This window comes from Tachyglossus aculeatus, chromosome 3 (assembly GCF_015852505.1).
Source record: "Tachyglossus aculeatus isolate mTacAcu1 chromosome 3, mTacAcu1.pri, whole genome shotgun sequence".
NCBI lineage: Eukaryota > Metazoa > Chordata > Mammalia > Monotremata > Tachyglossidae > Tachyglossus > Tachyglossus aculeatus.
Window position 1 is genome coordinate 15,191,810 of NC_052068.1, and position 26,050 is coordinate 15,217,859.

At 44.8% G+C, this 26,050-nt stretch overlaps 1 non-coding gene across 1 annotated transcript; it reads right to left on the minus strand.

The window, feature by feature from the left end:
- Window positions 1-1,858: 1,858 nt before the first annotated feature.
- On the minus strand, window positions 1,859-1,996 carry LOC119926090. The gene has a single exon (XR_005450002.1). It is a non-coding gene; the product is annotated as a small nucleolar RNA SNORA7 (small nucleolar RNA).
- Between the last annotated feature and the right edge of the window lie 24,054 nt (window positions 1,997-26,050).

Sequence of the window (26,050 nt, forward strand, 5' to 3'; positions counted from 1 at the left end):
CCAAAGCCCGGGCTCTTTCCACTGAGCCACGCTGCTTCTTGGCAAGCATGTCCCAGTCAAGCAGTGTGGCATACTGGGTAGAGCATGTGTCGGGGCGGCAGAAGGTCATGGGCTCTAATTCTGACTCTGCCACTTGCCTGCTGTGTGACCTTGGACAAGTCACTTCAGTTCTCTGGGCCTCAGTTACCTCATCTGTAAAATGGGGATTGAGACTGTGGGAGTCCCACATGGGACAAGGCCTGGTGTCCAACTCAATTTGCCTGTATCCACCCCAGTGCTTAGTACAGTGCCTGTCACATAGTAAGCACTCAGCAGATACCATCATTATTGTTATCATTATTATTATTACCACAACGCAGGCCAGCCAATGTCACAGCCCAGCCAATCTGTCCCTCCAGCCCTCTTGTAACCCTAGCTGTAGGCCTGCCCTCCCACCGGGTATTGGGGAGACCCATTCTGGGTACATTGTCTGAGTAGGAAAGATAAAACACCACAGACGACAGGATGTGGATAAACAGAAAAATATATAAAAAAATAATAAAAAATAAAAGCCCTACTGAGAGCTCACCTACTCCAAGAGGTCTTCCCAGATCGAGCCCCCTTTTCCCTCTCCTCCTCCCCATCCCCCCTGCTCTACCTCCTTCCTCTTCCCACAGCACCTGTATATATGTTTGTACAGATTTATTACTCTATTTTACTTGTGGATATTTACTGTTCTATTTATTTTGTTAATGATGTGCATCTAGCTTTAATTCTATTTGTTTTTACGACTTGACACCCGTCCGCTTGTTTTGTTTTGTTGTCTGTCTCCCCCTTCTAGACTGTGAGCCCACTGTTGGGTAGGGACCATCTGTACATGTTGCCGACCTGGACTTCCCAAGCGCTTAGTACAGTGCTCTGCACACAGTAAGCGCTCAATAAATACGATTGAATGAATGAATGAATGAAAATTGAAAAAAAGTAGTAGGGCACTGAGGGTAGAGAAGCAGAATTTCAGGCTCCTCTCAGTTCAGAGTACAACAGTCACAGCTGTAGCCACAATAACGGCCGCAACTACAGCCTCTAATGCTCCCTGCTTTGGTGAGGGGGTGTCCTGTCATCGCTTCTATCCTTGTGTCCTTCTTACTGAGGAGGAGAAAGACAGGATGGGATGGAGGCCCCAGACCAGAGCAGTGTCAGGTGGTAGCATAAAAGTTACCCAAGAGGCAGCTTGGCCAGTTACTGGCTTAAGGATCTTGCTGCCACTGCTTCTGCCACTCTTGCCATACCTGCTGCATTTTTTTTGTCTTAATGATGGCATTTATTAAGAGCTTACTATGTGCAAAGCACTGTTCTAAGCACTGGGGAGGTTACAAGGTGATCAGGTTGTCCCACGGGGGGCTCACAGTCTTAATCCCCATTTTACAGATGAGGTACCTGAGGCCCAGAGAAGTGAAATGACTTGCCCAAAGTCACACAGCTGGCAACTGATGGAGCTGGGATTCAGGCAGCAGCATCCAAACTCTCCTTTTCTTTTCTTCCACTCTCTCATATGTTGTCCTGACTTGCTCCCTTGATTCATCCTCCTCATCTCAGCCTCACAACACATATGCTGTTGTCTTATGCTGTCAAGTCGTGTCCGACCCATAGCGACACTATGGACGTATCTCTCCTAGAACACCCCACCTCCATCTGTAATCGTTCCACAGAGTTTTCTTGGTAAAAATACAGAAGCGGTTTACCACTGTCTCGTTCTGTGCAGTAAACCTGAATCTCCGCCCTCGACTCTCTCCCATGCTGCTGCTGCCCAGCTTGGGTGAGTTTTCACTTTTCGTTTTATCAAGTTTTGCTCTGCACACAGTAAGCACTCAATAAATGCTATTGTAGCAGATTTCCTTCCACTTGCTAGCCATTGGTCAAGCTAGGAATGGAATGGTTATGCCTCTGCTTGACTCTCCCTTCCATAGTCGAGGCTGGTAGAGGATTGGAAACTCTCCAGGTGTGACCCTGAGAGGTAAGAACTTACGTTCATATCTGTAATTAATTTCTTTATATTAGTGTCCGTCTCCCCCTCCAGCCTCTAAGCTCATTCTGGGAAGGGAATGTGTCTGTTATATTGTTATATTGTACTTTCCCAAGCACTTAGTATAGGGCTTATTCCCTTATTGACACCCATGCCCATCTCCCCCTTCAGCTGTTCTGGACATTTAAGTCCCTCCTCAGGTCCCCTGTTCCTCTGCCTCCTCCATCCCTCACCCTCAATGATCTCATCTCCTATTTCATTAGTAAAATTAACACCATCAGGTCTGAGCTCCCCAAAGTCATCCCTCCCTCTTTTCCATCCCCCCCACCCCACTCTCAACCCTCTCCACTACTCTCCCATTCTTCCCAGTGGTATCTTCAGATGAGATCTCCTCCCTCCTTTCAAGTGCCACCCCATCCACCTGTGCTACAGACCCCATTCCGTCTCATCTTATGAAAACTCTTGCCCCTTCCCTCTTTCCCTCCTAAATTTCCATCTTCAACTGCTCACTCTTCCCTGGTTCATTCCCCTCTGCCTTCAAACATGCCCATGTCTCCTCCATCCTAAAAAGAAACCCTATCTTGACCCCACTGCCCATTCTAATTATTGCCCTATCTCCCTCCTACCCTTCCTTTCCAAACTCCTAGAACGAGTCATCTACACTCGCTGCCTCAAATTCCTCAACTCCAACTCTCTCTAGACCCCCTCCAATCTGGTTTCCTTCCCCTACACACCACCGAAACTGCCCTCTCAGGTCACCAATGACCTCCTTCTTGCCAAATCCAGTGGCTCCTACTCTATCCTAATCCTCCTCAACCTCTCAGCTGCCTTTGACACTGTGGACCACCCCCTTCTCCTCAACACGTTATCCAACCTTGGCTTCAGAGACTCTGTCCTCCCCTGATTCTCCTCTTACCTCTCTGGCCATTCATTCTTACTCTCCTTTGTGGTCTCCTCCTCCCCCTCCCATCCCCTTACTGTAGGGGTTCCTCAAGGGTCAGTTCTCAGTCCCCTTCTGTTCTCTATCTACACTCACTCCCTTGGTGAACTCATTTGCTCCCACAGCTTCATCTATCATCTCTATGCTGATGACACCCAAATCTACATCTCTGCCCCTGTTCTCTCTCCCTCCCTTCAGGCTCATATCTCCTCCTGCCTTCAGGACATCTCCATCTGGATGTCTGCCCACCATCTAAAACTCGACATGTCCAAGACTGAGCTCCTTATCTTTCCTCCCAAACCCTCTCCTCTTCCTGACTTTCCCGTCACTGTAGATGGCACTACCATCCTTCCCGTCTCACAAACCCATAACCTTGGTTTCATCCTCGACTCTGCGCTCTCGTTCACCCCACACATCCAATCCATCACCCAAACCTGCCAGTCTCAGCTCCACAACATCACCAAGATCCGCCCTTTCCTCTCCATCCAAACTGCTACCTTGGTGGTTCAATCTCTCATCCTATCTTGACTGGATTACTGCATCAGCCTCCTTTCTGATCTCCCAAGATCCTGTTTCTCCCCACTTCGCTCTGCTGTCTGAATTATCTTCGTACAGAAACAATCTGGGCATGTCACTCCCCTCCTCAAAAATCTCCAGTGGTTGCCTGCCAACCTTCGAATTAAGCAAAACACTCCTCACTCTCAGCTTCAAGGCTCTCCATCCCCTCGCCCCCTCCAACCTCACCTCCCTTCTCTCCTCCAGCCCAGCCCATACCCTCTGCTCCTCTGCTGCTAACTTCCTCACTGTACCTCGTTCTCGTCTGTCCCGTTGTCGACTCCTGACCTATGTCCTTCCCCTAGCCTGGAATGCCCTCCCTCCACACATCGGCCAAACTAGCTCTCTTCCTCCCTTCAAAGCCCTACTGAGAGCTCACCCCACCCAGGAGGCCTTACCTGACAGAGCCCCTTTTTTCTTCTCCTCCTCCTCCCTCCTCCCCATAGCCCCCTGCCCTTCCCCTCCCCACAACACTTGTACATATTTGTACATATTCATTACTCTATTTTATTTGTACATATTTACTAAATTTTTTTGATTAATGTTGTTTATATAGCTATAATTCTATTTATTCTGATGGTATTGACACCTATCTACTTGTTTGTTTGTTTTTGTCTGTCTCCTTGTTCTAGACTGTGAGACCGTTGTTGGGTAGGGATTGTCTCTGTCTGTTGCCAATTTGTACTTCCCAAGCACTTATTACCATGCTCTGCACACAGTAAGTGCTCAATAAATGCGATTGAATGAAGGAATGAGTGAATCATCTGCCCACAATAAGGGCTCAATAAATATAACTGATGGACTGACTGACTGAAACAGTATTTATTGAGCACCTCTGGGTGCAAGGCACTATACTAATCACTTGGGAAGTACAAAACAAGCACGGGACACATCACCTACCTTCAAGGAGCTTATACTTTAATGGGGAAGACAGATGTGAAAGCATTTACAAAATAACCAGAGTACACTGGATGTACAGTTGAGGAAACATATATCCCTAAATGCTGAAGATGAGTCTAAGCAAGTCCATGAGGTGGCTGATGGATTAGTATGTCTTGGGATATGGAGAATTAATCTTGGAAGGCAGGTTGGAGAAGCTGGGCTTTCGGGAGGGCTTGGAATATGAGGAGAAATGGGGTCTGATGGATTTATGGAGGAAGGAATTACAAAGAGGAGGAACACAGTGAGTGAAGGGATGGAGGTGGGAGAACTGAAAGCAAAATACAGTTAGAAAGCAGCAGAGCACGGGCCTGGGAGTTAGAAGGACCTGAGTTCTAATCCTGACTCCTCTACTTGTCTTCTGTGTGACCTTGGGCAAGTCACTTCACTTCTCTGGGCCTCAGTTGCCTCATCTGTAAAATGGGGTTTGAGACAGGGAGACCAATTCAATCATTCATTCATTCAATCATATTTATTGAACACTTACTATGTGTAGAGCACTGTACTGAGTGCTTGGGAAAGTACAGTACAGCAATAGAGAGAAGCGATCCCTGCCACAAGGAGCTCACAGTCTGGGGGTGGGGAGCAGGGGAGACAGATATCAGTACAAATAAACAGACATCAACATAAATAAATAAAATTACTGATACATACATAAGTGTTTTGGGGAGGGAAGGGGGGAAGAGCAAAGGGGGCACGTCAGGGCAATGCCAAAGGGAGTGGGAGATGAGGAAAAGTGGGGCTTAGTCTGGAACTAATGTCTCAGTTTGGGACAGGGACTGTTTTCAACCTGATTATCTTGTATCTATTCCAGTGCTTAGAACAGTTTCTAGTACATAATAAGTGCTTAACAAATACCATTAAAAAAAAAAAAAGTGAGGAGAGCAAAATATGTTTCAAAGGGGAAAAAGAAGCAGAGATGGAGAGAGTTGGGGAGGCAACCCATTTTTGGGTAGGGACCGTCTCTATATGTTGCCGACTTGTACTTCCCAAGCGCTTAGTGTAGTGCTCTACACACAGTAAGCGCTCAATAAATATGATTGAACGAATGAATGAAAAGAAGCCATTAGATTGTAAATTCCCCCATTTGATTTCCAGCTCCTTGAGGGCAGGGCCATGTCTTTTATTCTTATTATACTCTCCGCAGGCTAATTCAGTGTTCTGCACAAAGATGGCTTTCAGTAAATTGGAATTAATCAATCAATCAATCAATCAATCGTATTTATTAATACGATTAATGGGGAGAACCCATCATTCTCATCATTCCCATCACCATATTGCCATCAAATCCTCAGACCCAGACCTGGCATGAAAGGTTAAGCCCACCTGGTACCTAGCCAGTCTATGTAAGTCTCGTCTTGACTGTTTTCGAGTCGTCTCCGACCCATAGCGATGCCATGGACACAACTCTCCCAGGAGGCCCCGACTCCATCTGCCATCGTTCCGTTAGCGGATCCGTAGTTTTCCTGGGGCAAATCCGGAAGAGTTTTACCATTGCCTCCTTCCGAGCAGTCAATTTGAGTCTCCGCCCTCGACTCTCTCCCCTGCTGTTGCTGCCCAGCACGGGTGGGTTTTGACTTGTAGCAGATTGCCTGCCACTCGTTAACCACTGCCCAAGCTAGGAATGGGGTGGGTAGGCCTCTGCTTGACTCTCCCTCCCGTAGTCGAGACTGATAGAGAACTGGAAACTCTCCAGGTGCGACTCCAAGACGGGAATATACATAGGTACATATCTGTAATGTATTTATTTATATTAATGTCATCTCCCCCCTAGACTGTAAGCTCATTGTGAGCAATGTGTCTGTTTATTGTTATATTGCACTCTCCCAAGCACTTGGTACAGTGCTTTGCACACAGTAAGAGCTCAATAAATCCAATTGAATGAATGAATGTAGGTGAGTTGCCCATTCTTTTGCAGAAACAAATCAGTTCCTTAGAAACTTATCCATGACAATATTCATTCATTCATTCAATTGTATTTATTGAGCGCTTACTGTGTGCAGAGCACTGTACTAAGCGCTTGGGAAGTACAAGTTGGCAACATATAGAGACGGTCCCTACCCAACAGCGGGCTCACAGTATGAAGGAAAGAACCGGATTGAGCAACTACCTTGAAAATCTCCCAATCAAAGGCAGTTCAGGAATCTTCTCAACATGAGAACTATTCATTCATTCATTTAATCATATTTATTGAGCGCTTACTTCGTGCAGAGCACTGTACTAAGCACTTGGAAAGTACAATTCGGCAACAGATAGAGGCAATCCCTACCCAATAATGGGCTCACAGTCTTGGGAATCAATCAATCAATCAATCAATCAATCAATCGTATTTATTGAGCACTTACTATGTGCAGAGCACTGTACTAAGCGCTTGGGAAGTACAAATTGGCAACACATAGAGACAGTCCCTACCCAACAGTGGGCTCACAGTCTAAAAGGGGGAGACAGAGAACAAAACCAAACATACCAACAAAATAAAATAAATAGGATAGAAATGTACAAGTAAAATAAATAAATAAATAAATAAATAAATAAATAGAGTAATAAATATGTGCAACCATATATACATATATACAGATGCTGTGGGGAAGGGAAGGAGGTAAGATGGGGGGATGGAGAGGGGGACGAGGGGGAGAGGAAGGAAGGGGCTCAGTCTGGGAAGGCCTCCTGGAGGAGGTGAGCTCTCAGCAGGGCCTTGAAGGGAGGAAGAGAGCTAGCTTGGCGGAGGGTCAGAGGGAGGGCATTCCAGGCCTGGGGGATGACGTGGGCCGGGGGTCGATGGCGGGACAGGCGAGAACGAGGTACAGTGAGGAGATTAGCGGCGGAGGAGCGGAGGGTGCGGGCTGGGCTGGAGAAGGAGAGAAGGGAGGTGAGGTAGGAGGGGGCGAGGGGATGGACAGCCTTGAAGCCCAGGGTGAGGAGTTTCTGCCTGATGCACAGATTGATTGGTAGCCATTGGAGGTTTTTGAGGAGGGGAGTAATATGCCCAGAGCAGTTCTGGACAACTTCTGGAAGAAGTATGGTGTAGTGGATAGACCACAGGCCTGGGAGTAAAAAGGTCATTCATTCATTCAATCATATTTATTGAGCGATTACTGTGTGCAGAGCACTGTACTAAGCACTTGGGAAGTACAAATCGGCAACATATAGAGGCGGTCCCTACCCAACAACGGGCTCACAGTCTAGAAGGGGGAGACAGACAACAAAACAAAACATGTAGAAAGGTGTCAAAATCATCAGAACAAATAGAATTAAAGCTAAATGAATAGAATTAAAGCTAAGGTTCTAATCCCAGCTCCGCCACTTGTGTGTTGTGTGACCTTGAGAAAGTCACTTCACTTCTCTGTGCCTTAGTTACCACAGCTGTAAAAAGGGGATTGAGACTGTGAGCCCTCCGTGGGGCAGGGATTGGGTCCAACCCAATTTGCTTGGATCCACCCCAGTGCTTAGTACATACAATGCCCGGCACATAGCAAGTGTTTAACAAATACCATAATTATTAGTATTATTATTATCAATCGATCCACCAAAGGTATTTATTGTGTGCAGAGAACTCAAGTGCTTGGAGGAAGAAATACAGTATAAGAATATGTACAGAAGTACTGTGGGTGGGGGGATGAGTATCTAAGTGTTCAGAGAGCATGGACCTAAGTGCCTAGGTGACAGAGATGGAAAGGAGACTAGGGTGGAGAGATTGGCGGTTAGGCAGAGAAGGCTTCCTGAAGAAGATATTATTTTTGTAGGGCTATGAAGGTGGGAAGAGTTGTGGTCTGTTGTACTCTGCTCTACTCCCTTCCCTGTCCCGCAGCACTGGTGTATATTTATACATATTTATTATCCTATTAATTTTATTAATGATGTGTATATATCTATAATTCTATTTCTCTATTTTGGTGCTGTTGATGCCCGCCTACTTGTTTTGTTTTGTTGTCTGTTTCCCCCTTCTAGACCGTGAGCCTGTTGTTGGGTAGGGATTGCCTCTATCTGTTGCCGAATTGTACTTTCCAAGCGCTTAGTCCAGTGCTGTGCTCAATAAATATGATTGAATGAATGAATACAGAGGGAGGAAGGCCCAGGTCAGAGGGAGGCTGTGAACAAGGTGTCGATGGTGAGACAGATAAGGTGGAGGCAAAATGAATAGGTTGATGCTAGTGGGGCCACCCAAGGTGGAGTGGGAAAGGAGCAAGGATAGGTAGGAGGGAGAGAGCTTACTGAGTGCCCTAGAGAAGCAGTGTGGCTCAGTGGAAAGAGCATGAGCTGGGGAGCCAGAGGTTGTGGGTTCTAATCCCGGCTCCGCCACTTGTCAGCTGTGTGACCTTGGGCAAGTCACTTAACTTCTCTGGGCCTCAGTTCCCTCATATGGAAAATGGGGATGAAGACTGTGAGCCCCAGGTAGGACAACCTGCTTACCATGTATCTACAACAGTGCTTTGCACATAGTGAGCGCTTAACAAGTGCTATTATTATTATTTCTTTCTTAAAGATGATAGCGAGGACTAGAAACAGAACTACCAAAAGGCACTAAGATGTCCAAGAAGATGCCAGGAGAGAGGCATCATAAACCTCAAATTCGTGAGACCAGGAAGAAATCAGGGGGTGGATTGCGGTTCCAGGTTAAATAGCTGTTTCCTTGCCATTACACAACCTTTAGTCATCCCGCTGAACGAAATGACAAGTGTCTGCAGCTGCTCCGGGTTCCAGATCTCCATATGGAGTCCCCCTTACTCGGAAAAAAAAATCTCCTTTGCAGCCAGACTCTCCAGGGACTGAAAGCAAGAGGGGCTTGGAAGATCCGGGAGTAACAAGAGAGTGATACATCACACGACACCCGCCTGCTGGGAAGTTAATTATAGCTGGACCAGAATCACACTCGTTTCAAGTACAAGCAACCTCGGCCAGCCAAATAGAGAGTCAATCACTGACTGAAGTTTCTTCACATTTTCCTGCCTCTCCTTGAAGAGTCGGTAAATCGGGAAGGGTAAATAGCCAGCAAAGTCTTCTAAGGCACTGGACAGCTGCTAGGGTCTTGATTTGAGTTTCACTATCCCCTAGTAGACAGGTGCGGGATATGTTGCCTTGGGAAAGCAGTAATTTGGCTGGAAGATAGAGACGGCCGCAAGCTGAACTTGATTTTATTTTCTTCTGGGTGTCCTGTTTCCCTCCTCAGCAGTTGCTCCCAGGGATGGCCCAAATTGCATTTCATCCATCCTCTCTGTTTTTTTTTTTCAATTGTATTGGTTAAGCGCTTACTATGCGTCAAGCTAATCAGGTTGGACACAGTCACTGTCCCACATGGGGCTCCCAGTCTTAATCCCCATTTTACAGATGTGGTAACCAAGACACGGAGAAGTGAAGTGACTTGCCCAAAGTCGCACGCAGACAAGTGGTGGAGTTAGAATTAGAACCCAGGTCTTTCTGACTCCTGGGCCAGTGATCTACCCACTGGGCCATGCTGCTTCTCAGTGGTGTCCTTGGTGTCACTAACACTTAGAACAGTGCCCAGTGCCCAGTGGAAAAAGCACGGGCTTGGGAGTCAGAGGTCATGGGTTCAAATCCCGGCTCTGCCACTACTCAGCTGTGTGACTTTGGGCAAGTCACTTAACTTCTCTGTGCCTCAGTTCCCTCATCTGTAAAATGGGGGTGAAGACTGTGAGCCCCACGTGGGACCACCTGATCACCTTATAAACTATCCAGCACTTAGAACAGTGCTTTGCACGTAGTAAGCGCTTAATAAATGTCATTATTATTATTATTATGATTACAAATACGGGTGCCAGGCTGATGCAGGTGGAAATGGGAGAATAGGAAATGAGGGCTTAGTTGGGCAAAGGGCATTTGTGATGTGTGCTTTTAGTAAGGGTTTGAAGGTAGAGAGAGTGGAGGTCTGTTGGACATAATAATAATGGCATTTATTCATTCATTCATTCATTCAATCGTATTTATTGAGTGCTTACTGCGTGCAGAGCACTGTACTAAGCACTTGGGAAGTACCAGTCGGCAACATATAGAGACGGTCCTTACCCAACAACAGGCTCACAGTCTAGAAGGGGGAGACAGACAACAAAACGAAACATGTAGATAGGTGTCAAAATCGTCAGAACAAATAGAATTAAAGCTATATGCACATCATTAAGAAAATAAATAGTAAATATGTACAAGTAAAATAGAGTAATAAATCTGTACATATATATATATACAGGTGCTGTGGGGAGCGGAAGGAGGCAGGGTGGGGGTGATGGGAAGGGGGAGAGGAAGGAGGGGGCTCAGTCTGGGAAGGCCTCCTGGAGGAGGTGAGCTCTCAGTAGGGCTTTGAAGGGAGGAAGAGAGCTAGCTTGGCAGATGTGTGGAGGGAGGGCATTCCAGGCCAGGGGGATGACGTGGGCCGGGGGTCGATGGCGGGACAGGTGAGAACGAGGCACGGTGAGGAGGTGAGCGGCGGCAAAGGAGCAGAGGGTGTGGGCTGGGCTGGAGAAGGAGAGAAGGGATGTGAGGTAGGCGGGGGCGAGGTGATGGACAGCCTTTCTAGACTGTGAGCCCACTGTTGGGTAGGTACTGTCTCTATATGTTGCCAGCTTGTACTTCCCAAGAGCTTAGTACCGTGCTCTGCACACAGTAAGCACTCAGTAAATACGATTGATTGATTGATTGATTGAAGCTGAGAGTGAGGAGTTTTTGCTTAATTCACAGGTTGACAGGCAGCCACTGGAGATTTTTGAGGAGAGGAGTAACATGTCCAGAGCATTTCTGCACAAAGATGATTTGGGCAGCAGAGTGAAGTATAGACTGAGGTGGGGAGAGGCAGGAGGATGGGAGATCAGAGAGGAGGCTGATGCAGTAATCCAGTCGGGTAAGGCTGAGAGATTGAACCAGCAAGGTAGCGGTTTTTATTAAGCACTTACTATGTACAAAGCACTGTTCTAAGCGCTGCGGAGGTTACAAGGTGATCAGGTTGTCCCATGAGGGGGCTCACAGTCTTAATCCCCATTTTACAGATGAGGTAACTGAGGCCCAGAGAAGTTAAGGGACTTGCCCAAAGTCACACAGCTGACAATTGGCGGAGCAGGATTTGAACCCATGACCTCTGACTCCAAAGCCATGCTGCTTCTCAGTGTGAAGGAGAAGCTATGAAGATATGAAGGGGGAAGGGTTTCCAGGCTAGCAGAAGGATGTTGGAGAAGGGTCAGCAGTGAAATAGATGAGATTGAGATACAGAGATTAGGTTGGCGTTAGAGGAGAAAAGTGCGCGAACTGAGTTGTAGTTGGAAACCAGAGAGTAACACAGGAAGGGACAAGGGGATTGAGGACTTAAAGCCAATGGTAAGGAGTTTCGGTTTGATGCAGAGGTGGATGGGCAACCATTGGAGGGTCTTGAGAAGTGGGGAAACAGTTTTGTAGAAAAATGATCTGGGCAGGAGGGTGATGTGTGGACTAGAATGGGAGAGACACAAGGCAGGGAGGACAGCAAGGAGACTGATGCAGTAATCAAGGAGGGATCAGACAAATGCTTGAATTAAAATGGCAGCAGTTTGAATGGAGAGCAAAGGGTGGATTTTAGTGATGTCCTGAAGGTTGAACTGACAGGATTTAGTCAATTAGTGCTCTGCACACAGTAAGCGCTCAATAAATACGATTGAATGAGTTAGTGATTCAGTGAATATGTTCGTTGAACAAGAGAGATAAGTCAAGGAAAATGCCAAGATTAAGGGCTTGTGAGACAGACAGGATGGTGGTGCTGTCTACAGTGATGGGAATGTCATGGGGAGGACAGGGTTCTGTGGGAAGATGAGTATCCCTGCCTACAAATAGCCTACAGTCTAGGTTGTGAGGATCAGCTGGTACAATAAACTACAGTTGGGGGAAATAGATACTTCTCAAATTCTCTTGGAACTAAGGGTCCCAACCTTCCTCCCTCCAAGCTGCATGGTTCATTCATTCATTCATTCAATCATATTTATTGAGTGTTTACTGTGTGCAGAGCACTGTACTAAGTGCTTGGGAAGTACAAGTTGGCAACATATAGAGATGGTCCCTACTCAACAACAGGCTCACAGTCTAGAAAGGGGAGACAGATAACAAAACCAAACGTGGACAGGTGTCAAGTCATCAGAACAAATAGAATTAAAGCTTAATGCACATCATTAACAAAATAAATAGACTAGTAAATATGTACAAGTAAAATAGAGTGATAAATCTGTACAAACATATATACAGGTGCTGTGGGGAGGGGAAGGAGGTAGGGTGGGGGGAATGGGGAGGAGGAGAGGAAAAAGGGGGCTCAGCCTGAGGATCTGGGTTCTAATCCTACTCTGCCACTTGTCTGCTGTGTGACCTTGGGCAAGTCATTCAACATCTGTTTCTGTTACCTCATTTGTAAAACGGGGCCAAAGACTGAGCCCTCTGTGGGACAGGGACTGTGTCTGACCCAATTATCTTGTATCTACCCCAGTGCTTAGTCCAGTGCCTGGCACATAGTAAGCACTTAACAAATACCACAGTGATTATTAGAACTGTACACAGATTTCTCAATGGATAGAGTTGAGTTTGTCCTGCTTTACTTTTCACCCTGATGGGTGGGAGTGGTCATGAGCAGTGAAATGAATAAAGGATAAGTAGGAATCAACCTTTATGAGGTTTACAATTCTGCGTAGAAGTTGTTATCCAGGATAACAGCTGAGGAAAGGTTTCTCTGTTTGAGAAGAATTGGATGGTAATTTGAAATTGCTCTGTTCTGGAAGCTCAAGCCCCTTATCCAGGAAAGAATATCCAGGACTGCCCGTATAAATAGTTTTTTTCTAGGGGAAACTTGGATAAACCAAAGGTTCAGGCCCTTTGTTTATCAGCCCACACTTAAGTTTGGACAAATCAATCTATCAGAGTATTTACTGAGAACTTACTACTACTACTACTAATGATGGCATTTGTTAAGCGCTTACTATGTGCAGAGCACTGTTCTAAGCGCTGGGGGGGAATACAAGGTGATCAAGTTGTCCTACGAAGGGCTCACAGTCTTAATCCTCATTTTACAGATGAGATAACTGAGGCTCATAGAAGGGAAGTGACTTGCCCAAGGTCACACAGCAGACATGTGGTGGAGCGGGATTCGAACCCATGACCTCTGACTCCAAATCCCGTGCTCTTTCCACTGAGCCACGCTGCTTCTCTGCTTACTGTGTGCAGAGCACTGTATTAAGTGCTTGAGAAAGTATCCTGGGTCTGTCACTAGCCTGCAAGTCATTTAACTTCCCTGTGCCTCAGTTTCCTCATCTGTGAAATGGAAACTCAAGGCCTGTTCTCCCTCTTAGATTTGGTCAGGGACTTCTGTATGACTTGATTGCAACACAGTGCAGTGCTTGGCACACAGTAAGCACTTAACAAATACCACAACTATTATTATTAATATTATTAAAATACGATAGATTTGGAGGACACGATCCCTGCCCACAAACATCTTACTTAATTCTGGTTCCAGATCCACCACTGGCCTGTGTATGACTTTGGGCAAGTCACTTAACCTCTCTGAGTCTCTGTTTCCTCATCTGTGGATTAGGGGTAAGGTGGATTGAGAACTGTGGGTGCAATAGAGATAGTGTCCAGTCTCGTAACCTTGTATCTTTTCCAGAATTTAGCATGCAGTAAGTGCTTAATGAATGACATAACGATCAAACAGAAGCCTCAGGCCATTGAATTCATGGCTGTCCACCAGCAATCTCTGATCTCTTCCATTACAGCCCAACTTCCTACTGTGCCTCTCTCAATTCTCCACATCTGATCCATTGCTTATTCTCTTCCCCTGCCTGAAATTCCCTCCCCATTGAAACCCAGCAGATCAGAGCTCTCTCCATCTCAAAGCCCTCATGAAAATCCATCCTTAGCCCTTATGTCTAGGCAGATTTATGATTAGTCATCCTTCTAATTTATTCATTACATTTTCACATAAAACAATATCTATATATTTCCTCCTATTCCCCATCTCTATTAAAATGTATGTCGACCTGTAGCCCCTATTAGAGTCTAAACTTCTCAAGAGCAGGGACTTCTTATCCAGTTGATTATACACTCCCAAGCAGTCAGTCAATTATTTATTGAGCACTTACTGTGTGCACAGCACTTTACTAAGCGCTTGGGACAGTACAATATAATGATGAAACAGACACGTTCCCTACCCACAGCGGGCTCACATGGTCCAAGCAGAGAGTCACAAAGAGCAGGTCCTCAAATAACTATTACTGAATGGTTGAATGAATGAATGAATGAATGAGATGCTCTTTTGGGGGATTAGTGTTTCTGGAGTTCTGCTCCTCTTCTTGACTCTGAAAATGACCTGAGACCAGCCTGGGACCTATTTATTAAGTTCTGGTAATAATAATAATAATAATAATGGCATTTATTAAGCACTTATTATGTGTATAGTACTGTTCTAAGCACTGGGGAGGTTACAAGGTGATCAGGTTGTCCCACGGGGGGGCTCACAATCTTAATCCCCATTTTACAGATGAGGGAACTGAGGCACAGAGAAGTTAAATGACTTGCTCAAAGTCACACAGCTGACAATTGGCAGAGCCGGGGTTTAAACCTATGACCTCTGACTCCAAAGCCCGTGCTCTTTCCAGTGAGCCATGCTGTTTCTCTAATTACAAACATCCTATGTACCCCTGGGATTGAGTGAGTATGACATTCTAGCAACATGACAGTGGGTTCTGTTGAACTGAACTATAACTATAGATCACCCGCTTCTCCTGGGAATGCTATCTAGCTTTGGTTTCACTTTTCTCTTCTGGTTTTCCTCCTATCTCTCTAGATGCTCCTTCTCAGGGTCTTTTGCTGGCTCATCATCCGCTTCCCACCCACTTAAGGCTCAGTTCTGGCCCCCTCTTTTCTACCCGCACCCTCCTGGAAAACTCATTTGTTCTCCTGGCTTCAACTACCGTCTCTATGCGTATGATCCCCAAATCTACCTCTCCAGTCCCTCCTTTCCTCCTGCCTTCAAGATATCTCTACTTAGATGTCCTGCTGACACTTCAAATTTAACGTGTCCAAAGCAGACCTCCTCATCTTCTCTCCCAAACTCTGTTATCTTTTGTATTACTGTAGACAACTCTGCATCATCCATGCATCACAAACCTATAACCGTAGTCTTATCCTTGACTTGTCTCTCTCATTCACTGGGCATATTCAGTCTGTCACCAATTCCTGTTGGATATACCTTCACATCTCTAGAATCTGCCCCTTCCCCTCATCTAAGAGAGGCAGCATGGCTCAGTGGAAAGAGCACGGGCTTTGGAGTCAGAGGTCATGGGTTCAAATCCTGCTCCAACAACTGTCAGCTGTGTAACTTTGGGCAAGTCACTTAACTTCTCTGTGCCTCAGTTACTTCATCTGCAAAATGGGGATTCAAACTGTGAGCCCCCCGTGGGACAACCTGATCACTTTGTAACCTCCCCAGCACTTAGAACAGTGCTTTGCACATAGTAAGTGCTTAACAAATACCACTATTATTATCACTATTATCTAAACTACTACTGTGCTGATCTAAAGACTTATCGTAGTCTGCCTTAACTACTGCATCAGCCTTCTCACTGAAACCTCTGCCTCCTGTCTCTCCCCTCTCCAGTCTGTCTCACTCTGATGCCCAGATCTTTTTTTCTTAAAAAAAAAAAACAAAAAAACACTCAGTCCAAGTCTTCCCTCAAAACATCTCCAGTGGTTATTCATTCATTCATTCAATCATATTTATTGAGCGCTTACTGTGTGCAGAGCACTGTACTAAGCGCTTGGGAAGTACAAGTTGGGAACATCATCATCAGTCGTATTTATTGAGCCCTTACTGTGTGCAGAGCACTGTACTAAGCGTTTGGGAAGTACAAGTTGGCAACATATAGAGACAGTCCCTACCCAACAGTGGGCTCACAGTCTAAAAGGGGGAGACAGAGAACAAAACCAAACATACTAACAAAATAAAATAAATAGAATAGATAAGTACAAGTAAAATAAATAAATAAATAGAGTAACAAATCTGTACAACCATATATACATATATACAGGTGCTGTGGGGAAGGGAAGGAGGTAAGATGGGGGGGGTGGAGAGGGGGACAAGGGGGAGAGGAAGGAAAGGGCTCAGTCTGGGAAGGCCTCCTGGAGGAGGTGAGCTCTCAGTAGGGCCTTGAAGGGAGGAAGAGAGCTAGCTTGGTGGATGGGCAGAAGGAGGGCATTCCAGGCCCGGGGGATGACGTGGGCCGGGGGTCGATGGCGGGACAGGCGAGAACGAGGTACGGTGAGGAGATTAGCGGCAGAGGAGCGGAAGGTGCGGGGTGGGCTGTAGAAGGAGAGAAGGGAGGTGAGGTAGGAGGGGGCAAGGGGATGGACAGCCTTGAAGCCCAGGGTGAGGAGTTTCTGCCTGATGCACAGTTTGATTGGTAGCCACTGGAGATTTTTGAGGAGGGGAGTAACATGCCCAGAGCGTTTCGGGACAAAGACAATCCGGGCAGCAGCATGAAGTATGGATTGAACTGGGGAGAGACACGAGGATGGGAGATCAGAGAGAAGGCTGATGCAGTAGTCCAGACGGGATAGGATGAGAGCTTGAACGAGAAGGGTAGCGGTGTGGATGGAGAGGAAAGGGCGGATCTTGGCAATGTTGCGGAGCTGAGACCGGCAGGTTTTGGCGACGGCTTGGATGTGAGGGGTGAACGAGAGAGCGGAGTCGAGGATGACACCAAGTTTGCGGGCTTGTGAGACGGGAAGGATGGTAGTGCCGTCAACAGAGATGGGAAAGTCAGGGAGAGGGCAGGGTTTGGGAGGGAAGACAAGGAACATATAGAGACAGTCCCTACCCAACAGCGGGCTCACAGTCCAGAAGGGATAGACAGACAACAAAACAAAACATATTAACCATCTCCACAGAAAACAGAAAGTCCTTACTCTCATCTTTAAGGTACTTAATCAGCTTTCTCCCACATGTCTTACCTCAATAATCTCCAACTACAGGCCACTCACCCATTTCACTCTTCAAATGCCAATCTACTCTCTGTACCTCGATTTCATCTCTCAGACTGTGAACTTCTTGCCTACGTCTTCCCGCTGGAACTCCCTCCCGTTTCGTATCCAGCACTCCACCACTCTCTTACCTCAGAGCCCTGCTAAAACCAGATAAGTGCTTAGTACAGTGCTTTGCACACAGTAAGCGCTCAATAAGTGCGATTGAATGAATTCCCTCCAAGAGGCCCACATGCCCCCTATTTGACCTCCTCGTTGCATCACCTTTGCATTTAGGTCTGTAACCTTAAGAACTTTGATTTTCACCCCACAGCACTTATGTATATATCCATCTATAATTGATTTTTAATGTCTGTCTCCCTCTCCAGTCTGTAAACTCCTTGTGGGCAGTGATTGTGCCTAACCACTCTATTGTACTGTACTCTTCCAAGCAAATAGTTTGGCACTCTGCACACATGAAACACTTAATAATGATAATAGTAATAATAACAATATTAATAATTGTGGCATTAGTTAAATGCTCACTATGTGCCAGACACTGTTCTAAGTGCTGGGATAGATACAAGGTAATCAGGTTGTCCCACACGGGGCTCACAGTCTCAATCTCCATTTTACAGATGAGGAAACTGAGGCCCAGAGAAGTGAAGTGACTTGCCTGAGGTCACACAGCAGACAAGTGGGGAAACTGGGAATAGAACCCATGACCTTCTGACTGCCAGGCACATACTATATTCACTTTGGCAGGCTGGTTCCCCTTAATGAATACAAATAATTGATTGATTGATTGACTGATGGATGACTCTTTTCTGGTCTGCAGAAGGATCTCTCCCCGCACCCTCCCCCGTGTGATTTTCCTGAGGAATCCATTCAGAATAAAACAGGTGCACTTGTCCACGCAATTAGCATTTCACTATATGGTCTATTTCCAGTCCATGTGTATGTTAAAAATTTTAGGTTAACTAATAATAATAAAAATAATGATGGTATGTGTTAAGCGCTTATTATGTGTCAAGCACTGTTCAAGCACCATGTGTATGTTAAAAATTTTAGGTTAACTAATAATAATAAAAATAATGATGGTATTTGTTAAGCGCTTATTATGTGTCATGCACTGTTCGAAGCGCTGGGGTAGATAAAAGATAAATGGGTTGGACACAGTCCCTGTACCACATGGTGCTCACAGTCTTCAACACTGTTTTACAGTTGAGGTAACTGAGGCACAGAGAAGTTAAGTGACTTGCCCAAGGTTACACAGCAGACAAGTGGCAGAGGTGGGATTAGAACCCAGATCCTTCTGAATCCCAGGCCCGGCCTCTATCCAGTAGGCCGTGCTGCTTTTCTTGGTTTTGCTCTCTGTTCCCATCCAAGCACTGGGGCAGGGAATGTGCCAGTTGTATTACATTCTCCCAAGCACTTAGTACAGTGCTCTGCACACGGTAAGTGCTCAATAAATACAAATGACTGAATAACTGACACTTTGGCTCTAAATCCCTTATGCCCGAAGCAGGAGCAGAAGAGGTGGAGGAAAATCCAAAGTCAAGGGAATTGAGATGGGATTGTAGTACCTGTATATATATATATACATATATATATATATATATTATATAATATATATATTAGCACCTGTATATATGTGTAATATATATATATATATATATTAAGCTCTTAGTACAGTGCTCTGCACACAGTAAGTGCTCAATAAATAAGATTGATTAATTGATATATGTTTGTACATATTTATTACTCTATTTTACTTGTACATATCTATTCTATTTATTTTATTTTGATTAATATGTTTGGTTTTGTTCTCTGTCTCCCCGTTCTAGACTGTGAGCCCACTGTTGGGTAGGGACTGTCTCTATATGTTGCCAACTTGTACTTCCCAAGTGCTTAGTACAGTGCTCTGCACACAGTAAGCACTCAATAAATACGATTGATTGATTGATTGATCTTCCTCCAATTGAGCATCTCTCCCTTTGATCATCAGCAAAAGAACGGGAGGCACGAAAGCCCGGCTCTTCCAATGATTTATCTCTCCCCACCGGCTCTTTGAACGCCATCTCCGGCACAGCATTGGCCAGTGTCTGGCTACAAAGGCAAAGGACAGAGCAGAAGAGAAAGTCTTTATTAAAGGGAGCCGGAAAACCGGATAAATAAGTGATGGCATTTCTGAACACTAGAGAGCTGAGCGCCGCATTACAGTAAGTGAAATATGAACTTTGAAGTTGACGCTAGCCAGCAGTTTAGCCCTCTGAGCTCTTTAAATGATTTTCTCTTCTGTGCCACTCAACATAGTTTCATTATGGCCCATTAAACACGGATAATTAAAAGAAAATATATCGGAATTGTTTATCCTGGACTTTGTAAGGAAATGAGGTTCATAATAATGTCGAGGAAAAAATGAGGACTCAAGGACTTGTAATTAGAAGGATAATTAAGTTTAAGTCGCTTTTTTTGGTTCAAAGGTGCACTTCTTGTTGCTAATTAATTTGACCGATAATGGCTGCAAAATAAGCGATGCCCAATTTCGGTACATGTATCGGAATCATCGAAGCATTTATTGTGAGGGGATGGAAGAGTTAGATGGAGTGTGTATATTTATTCCCATTGGTGGTGAACAAGCTGTGCAGTACTGGAATACAAAAAGGTGTCTTCTTGCCCTTCGGAAATCTGGCTCTTGAATGGCTTGGCGTGACTGGAAGAAAGCTGCAGCAATCAAACACCCTAGATGATAAGTTCCTTGAGGGTAGAGGTTATGCCTACTAGCTGTATTGTACTGTACTCTCCCAAATTCTTAGTACAGTGCCGTGAACACAGTTAAGTGCTCAATAAATATTATTAATCGGAGTTCACCATTTGGGTCAGACCTACACAACCATTGTTCAAAGAATAAATGTTAGGGGCTATCTAGATGCTAACTGAACAAGGTATCTGGTGATTTTCTATCGCTCCTTTTTATTGGAAATGGGTCTTGATGGTTCTAAAAGCAAATAATAATGATGGCATTTATTAAGCGCGTACTATGTGCAAAGCACTGTTCTAAGCGCTGGGGAGGTTACAAGGTGATCAGGTTGCCCCACGGGGGGCTCACAGTCTTCATCCCCATTTTACAGATGAGGTAACTGAGGCCCAGAAAAGTTAAGTGGCTTGCCCAAAGTCACACAGCTGACAATTGGCGGAGCCGGGATTTGAACCCATGACCTCTGACTCCAAATAGGATCATAGGGTCCCTGAGGTCTTCTACCAGGGCCATTCTCAGTTGTATGCACCCCAAGGTGTCTTGCATCTTCTCATTTTTTTCCCCCAATATTTGGAAATGGATACATGCATGTTCCTCACCTTGTTAGGGGAAAGTCTGGAGAAGATACAGACTGTAAGCTCGTTGTGGACAGGGAATGTGTCTGTAAAAGTCAGTCGATCAGTCAATGGTATTTATTGACCGCTATTTTATGCAGAGCACTGTACCAAGCTCTTGGGAGACTGCAAAATCACTATATAACAGACACATGATATCGTTGTGTTGTACTCTCCCAAGTGCTTAGTACAGTGCTCCGCATAGAGTGAGTGCTCAATAAATCTGATTGGTTGACTGAACAGAGGAGTCGGCCTTGAGAAGCGCCATGGCATCGTGGAAAGAGCAAGGGCTTGGAGAGTCAGAGGTCATGAGTTCTAATCCCTGCTCCTCCAATGATTAGCTGTGTGACTTTGGGCAAGTCACTTGACTTCTCTGTGCCTGTTACCTCATCTGTAAAATGGGGATTAAGACTGTGAGCCCCATGTGGGACTACATGATTACCTTGTATCTACCCCAGCGCTTAGAACAGTGCTCAGCATATAGTAAGCACTTAACAAATGCCATCATCATTATTATTATTCTATGCCGTGAGACGCACCATGTTCTCTGGGTCCAGAACAGAGAGAAATCTTGTTCATCCCCTTCTTAGGTTTTCTTCATTCCCAGCTACTCCTGGTAGAGGTTTGGTACTTCTTTCCCCACAGGAATGAGATAATTCCTTGACCCCTCTGTCCCCTGAGCTGTTAACATCCAAGTTGAATGAACATAGAATTGTCCTTCACTGTCCCCACTAACAGGTTGTATCCACAGGAGTGAGTGGTAATGATAATAATAATAATAATAATAATAATGGTATTTGTTAAGCATTTACTATGTGCCAGACACTATAGTAAGTACTGGGGTAGGTACAAGATAATCAGGTTGGGCACAGTCCCTCTCCCACATTAGGCTTGCAGTCTTATTCCCCATTTTACAGATACGGAAATTTAGGCATAGAGAAGTGAAGTGACTTGTCCAAGGACACACAGCAGACGAGGGGCAGAGCTAGGATTAGAACCCATGTCCTTCTGACTCTTTGGCCTGTAAACCAGGCATCCCTTTTACACTGGTCCCTCTAGACTGTGAGCTCGTTGTGGGCAGGGAATGTGTCTGTTTATTGTTACATTGTACTCTCCCAAGCACTTAGTACAGTGCTTTGCACACCATAGGTTCTCAATAAATACGATTGAATGAATGAATGAATGAATGAATGAATGAATGAATGAATGAATGAATGAATGAATAGTCCATGAAAATACAGTAGGGAAATTTTCTGGCCCCTTGCCATTTAAGGGTAGCATTGCTCAGACACCACTGGTTAAGAGGGGAAAGGTATTCATTCATTCAATCGTATTCATTGAGCACTTGCTGTGTGCAGAGCACTTGGGAAGTACAAGTCAGAAACATATGTACTTGCCGACATATTAAAATCCCGGCTCCACCAGCTGTCAGCTGTGTGACTTTGGGCAAGTCACTTAACTTCTCTGGGCCTCAGTTACCTCATCTGTAAAATGGGGATTAAAACTGTAAGCCCCGCGTGGGACAACTTGATTACCTTGTAACCTCCCCAGTGCTTCGAACAGTGCTTTGCACATAGTAAGCGCTTAACAAATACCATTATCATTATTATTATTATTATTATTATGTACCCGCCGACATACGTACCCTTAAATGGCAAGGGGCTGGAAATGGTATGTCTTTCCGCCGACAGGATATGTGCTTGAGTTGTTTTGGTTGGCGTGGTGTTTGTTTTCGCTGAACTAATGATACTCCTTGCGTGCCCAGGTGGACAGAGTATAAAGTGGCCGGCAGGAGGAATGGAAGCAATCCAGAGTCATGGAACAGAATAACTGTGAGGCGGTGTTGCCTAGTGGAAAGCGCACAGGACTGAGAGTCAGAAGACCAGGTTCCAGCAGGGGTTCCGCTTCTTGTTCATTCATTCATTCAATCAGTGCTTTGCACATAGTAAGCGCTTAATAAATGCCATTATTATTATTATTATTATTAATCATATTTATTGAGCGCTTACTGTGTTCAATGTCACACAGCAGACAAGTGGTAGAGCTGGGATTAGAATCCAGGTCCTTCATTCATTCAGTCGTATTTATTGAGCACTTACTGTGTGCAGGGCACTGTACTAAGCGCTTGGGAAGTCCAAGTTGGCAACATATAGAGACGGTCCCTACCTAACAACGGGCTCACAGTCTAGCAGGGGGAGACAGACAAACAAAACAAAACATGTGGACAGGTGTCAAGTCATCAGAACAAATAGAATTAAAGCTAAATGCACATCATTAACAAAATAAATAGAATAGTAAATATGTACATGTAAAATAGAGTAATAAATCTGTGCAAACATATATACAGGTGCTGTGGGGAGGGGAAGGAGGTAGGGCAGGGGGATGGGGAGGAGAAGTGGAAAAAGGGGGCTCAGTCTGGGAAGGCCTCCTGGAGGAGGTGAGCTCTCAGTAGGGCTTTGAAGGGAGGAAGAGAGCTAGCTTGGCAGATGTGCGGAGGGAGGGCATTCCAGGCCAGAGGGAGGACGTGGACCGGGGATAGATGGCAGGACAGGCAAGAACGAGGTACAGTGAGGAGGTTAGCGGCAGAAGAGCAGAGGGTGCGGGCTGGGCTGGAGAAGGAGAAGGGAGGTGAGGTAGGAGGGAGCGAGGGGATGGACAGCCTTGAAGCTGAGGGTGAGGAGTTTTTGCTTGATGCGCAGGTTGAATGGCAGCCACTGGAGATTTTTGAGGAAGGGAATAACATGCCCAGAGCGTTTCTTCACAGATGAACCAGGCAGCAGCGTGAAGTATAGAAGTATATAACGTGAAGTATAGTGGATCCACCCAAGTGGTTCCCACGCAGGTTGGCACCTAGCAAAGTGCTGAATAAATTCCTCCCATCTTTATTATAATACTAGACTTTAACAGCAGAAAACACCACCGTGCTTTCATTGATTTTTATAAGCCACCTGTGAGTACAATTACTCAGAGTGGCTTGGTAAGGGCCAGGGGAGTCAGGGGAATGAAACAACGTGGGTAGCTAGCTATAGGTCTGGTGGCCAATGTGGTGCTGGGATGCAGGGGATAAAGTTGGACTTTTCTACTGGTTTTTGTCTGAAAGAAATGGGAACAACTGGTGGGAGAGTAGTTCAGAATCTAACTGGAGCTCCTATTTTGACATATTGGCAGTAAACTCAACTGAGATTGCCTTTGTGGAATAATAATAATAATAATAATAATAATGACATTTATTAAGCACTTACTATGTGCAAAGCACTGTTCTAAGCGCTGGAGAGGTTACAAGGTGATCAGCTTGTCCCACAGGGGGCTCACAGTCTTCATCCCCATTTTACAGATGAGGTAACTGAGGCAAGGAAGCAAGGCAAAGAGGTAAATGATGACTACAAGAGAAATATGAAAAAAACAACTCAGTTAATGGTGTTCCCTTCTCCAGGGTGATCACAAATAATAATAATAATAATGATAGCATTTATTAAGCAGATGCCAAGTCTATTCATTCATCTGCGCTTAGAACAGTGCTTGGCACATAGTAAGTGCTTAACAAATACCATCATCATTATTATTATTATTTATTGAGCACTTACAGTGCAAAGCACTGTACTAAGCCCTTGAGAGAAGACAATATAACAATAAACACTCCCTGCCCACAACGAGCTTACAGTCTAAAGGGGGGAACCCCTGGAAAATGTACAGAAAATTAGAATGTGAAATTAAAAACATATTGCATTGCACCCTTTGCAAAATTCAGATCTAGGCAAGACATATGAACTGATAGTCCTCTAGACTGTAAGCTCTCTCTGGGGAGAGAACATGTTTACCAATTCTATTGTATTGTACTCCCCCACATGCTTGCTACAGTGGTCTCCATATTTAGTACAAGCGCTTAGTACAGTGCTCGCCACACAGTAAGCGCTTAGTAAATGCCATTGAGTAATACAGCCACATAGCTAAGAAGCAGACATGAAGTCATACTATTATTTTCCTTTATGACATATTCATGAGAAGACATACTATATCCCTAAAGTATTTATAATATAAAATATTCCTAATATACATGATTTATCCATGCAAACTGGTTGGAAAATTGAAACTTCATACTTTAGCCTTGCTGGTTGGGACATTCCAAATTGAAAAAACAAAAAACAAAAAAACAAACAGATCCCAAGAAACCCTTTCCCCTCTTTTATTTGGGTAATTAGGTCAAAGAGTGTTTTGGGAGACTGAATTATACAGATAACATACAAACGAAAATACAGTCCCTTGTCCTATATATATAAAAATCCGCTTATCCTTTATTTCACATTCTAGTACCGGTTGTCCGAAAATGGGGTCCAAAGATAAATTAGAGGACAGGAAAAATGAGATTAATTATGAAGGAATAGTCTCTGCAGTGAGACTGTGGAGTAGTCTCCCAAGGGAAGTGTTGGAAACCATCACTTGAGTCATCTAAAAATCAACTGGAAAAAATAAGTCAATTAAAGAGAGACCCTGGGAGATGGATATGGATATGACAACCATTTTTTCCATCTCTGATATTTCTGGCTTTAGAACTCACTCCACCCCCAAGCAAGCAGCCTCGTCTGCAGATAATCCACACCCCCTCCCCGCCCCTTAATTTCAAATACAAAAGGGTCGAAGTTTCAATGTGAGAGAATTCATGAAATTTTTTTCCCTTTTCCTTTTGCAGTTTTCCTTAATTTCTCTATACACGCTTATATTATATCCAAGTACAGTGCTTACAAGGTGATGAGCTTTTGGATGAGACCAGACTGCGAATGGCTTAAATTACACAGTTCTTAACGTGGAAAATAAGTAGACTCTTCCTGATATAGTCCCATGTGCAAGGATCGGATTATTTACTGAGCCACTTCTTCAGGGCACTCAGTAGGTATCATCATCATCATCAATCGTATTTATTGAGCGCTTACTATGTGCAGAGCACTGTACTAAGCGCTTGGGAAGTACAAATTGGCAACATATAGAAACAGTCCCTACCCAACAGTGGGCTCACAGTCTAAAACTAAGATATTTTATATAAAATATATATATAATATAATAATAATAATAATATAAATAATAAATAAATAATATATATAAAATAAGGTATGAGAGTTTAGTTTCCAAAGGTGCCTAATACCACCAAAGGCTAGTTTACAAAGTCAGGATTCCAGTTGACTTTGCCTATAATGCCCAAAGATCAAATTACCGTGCTAAGATTAATAGCCCAAGGTAGGGAGGTTTGGAGCCTTGTCTTGTCCTCCCAGTCA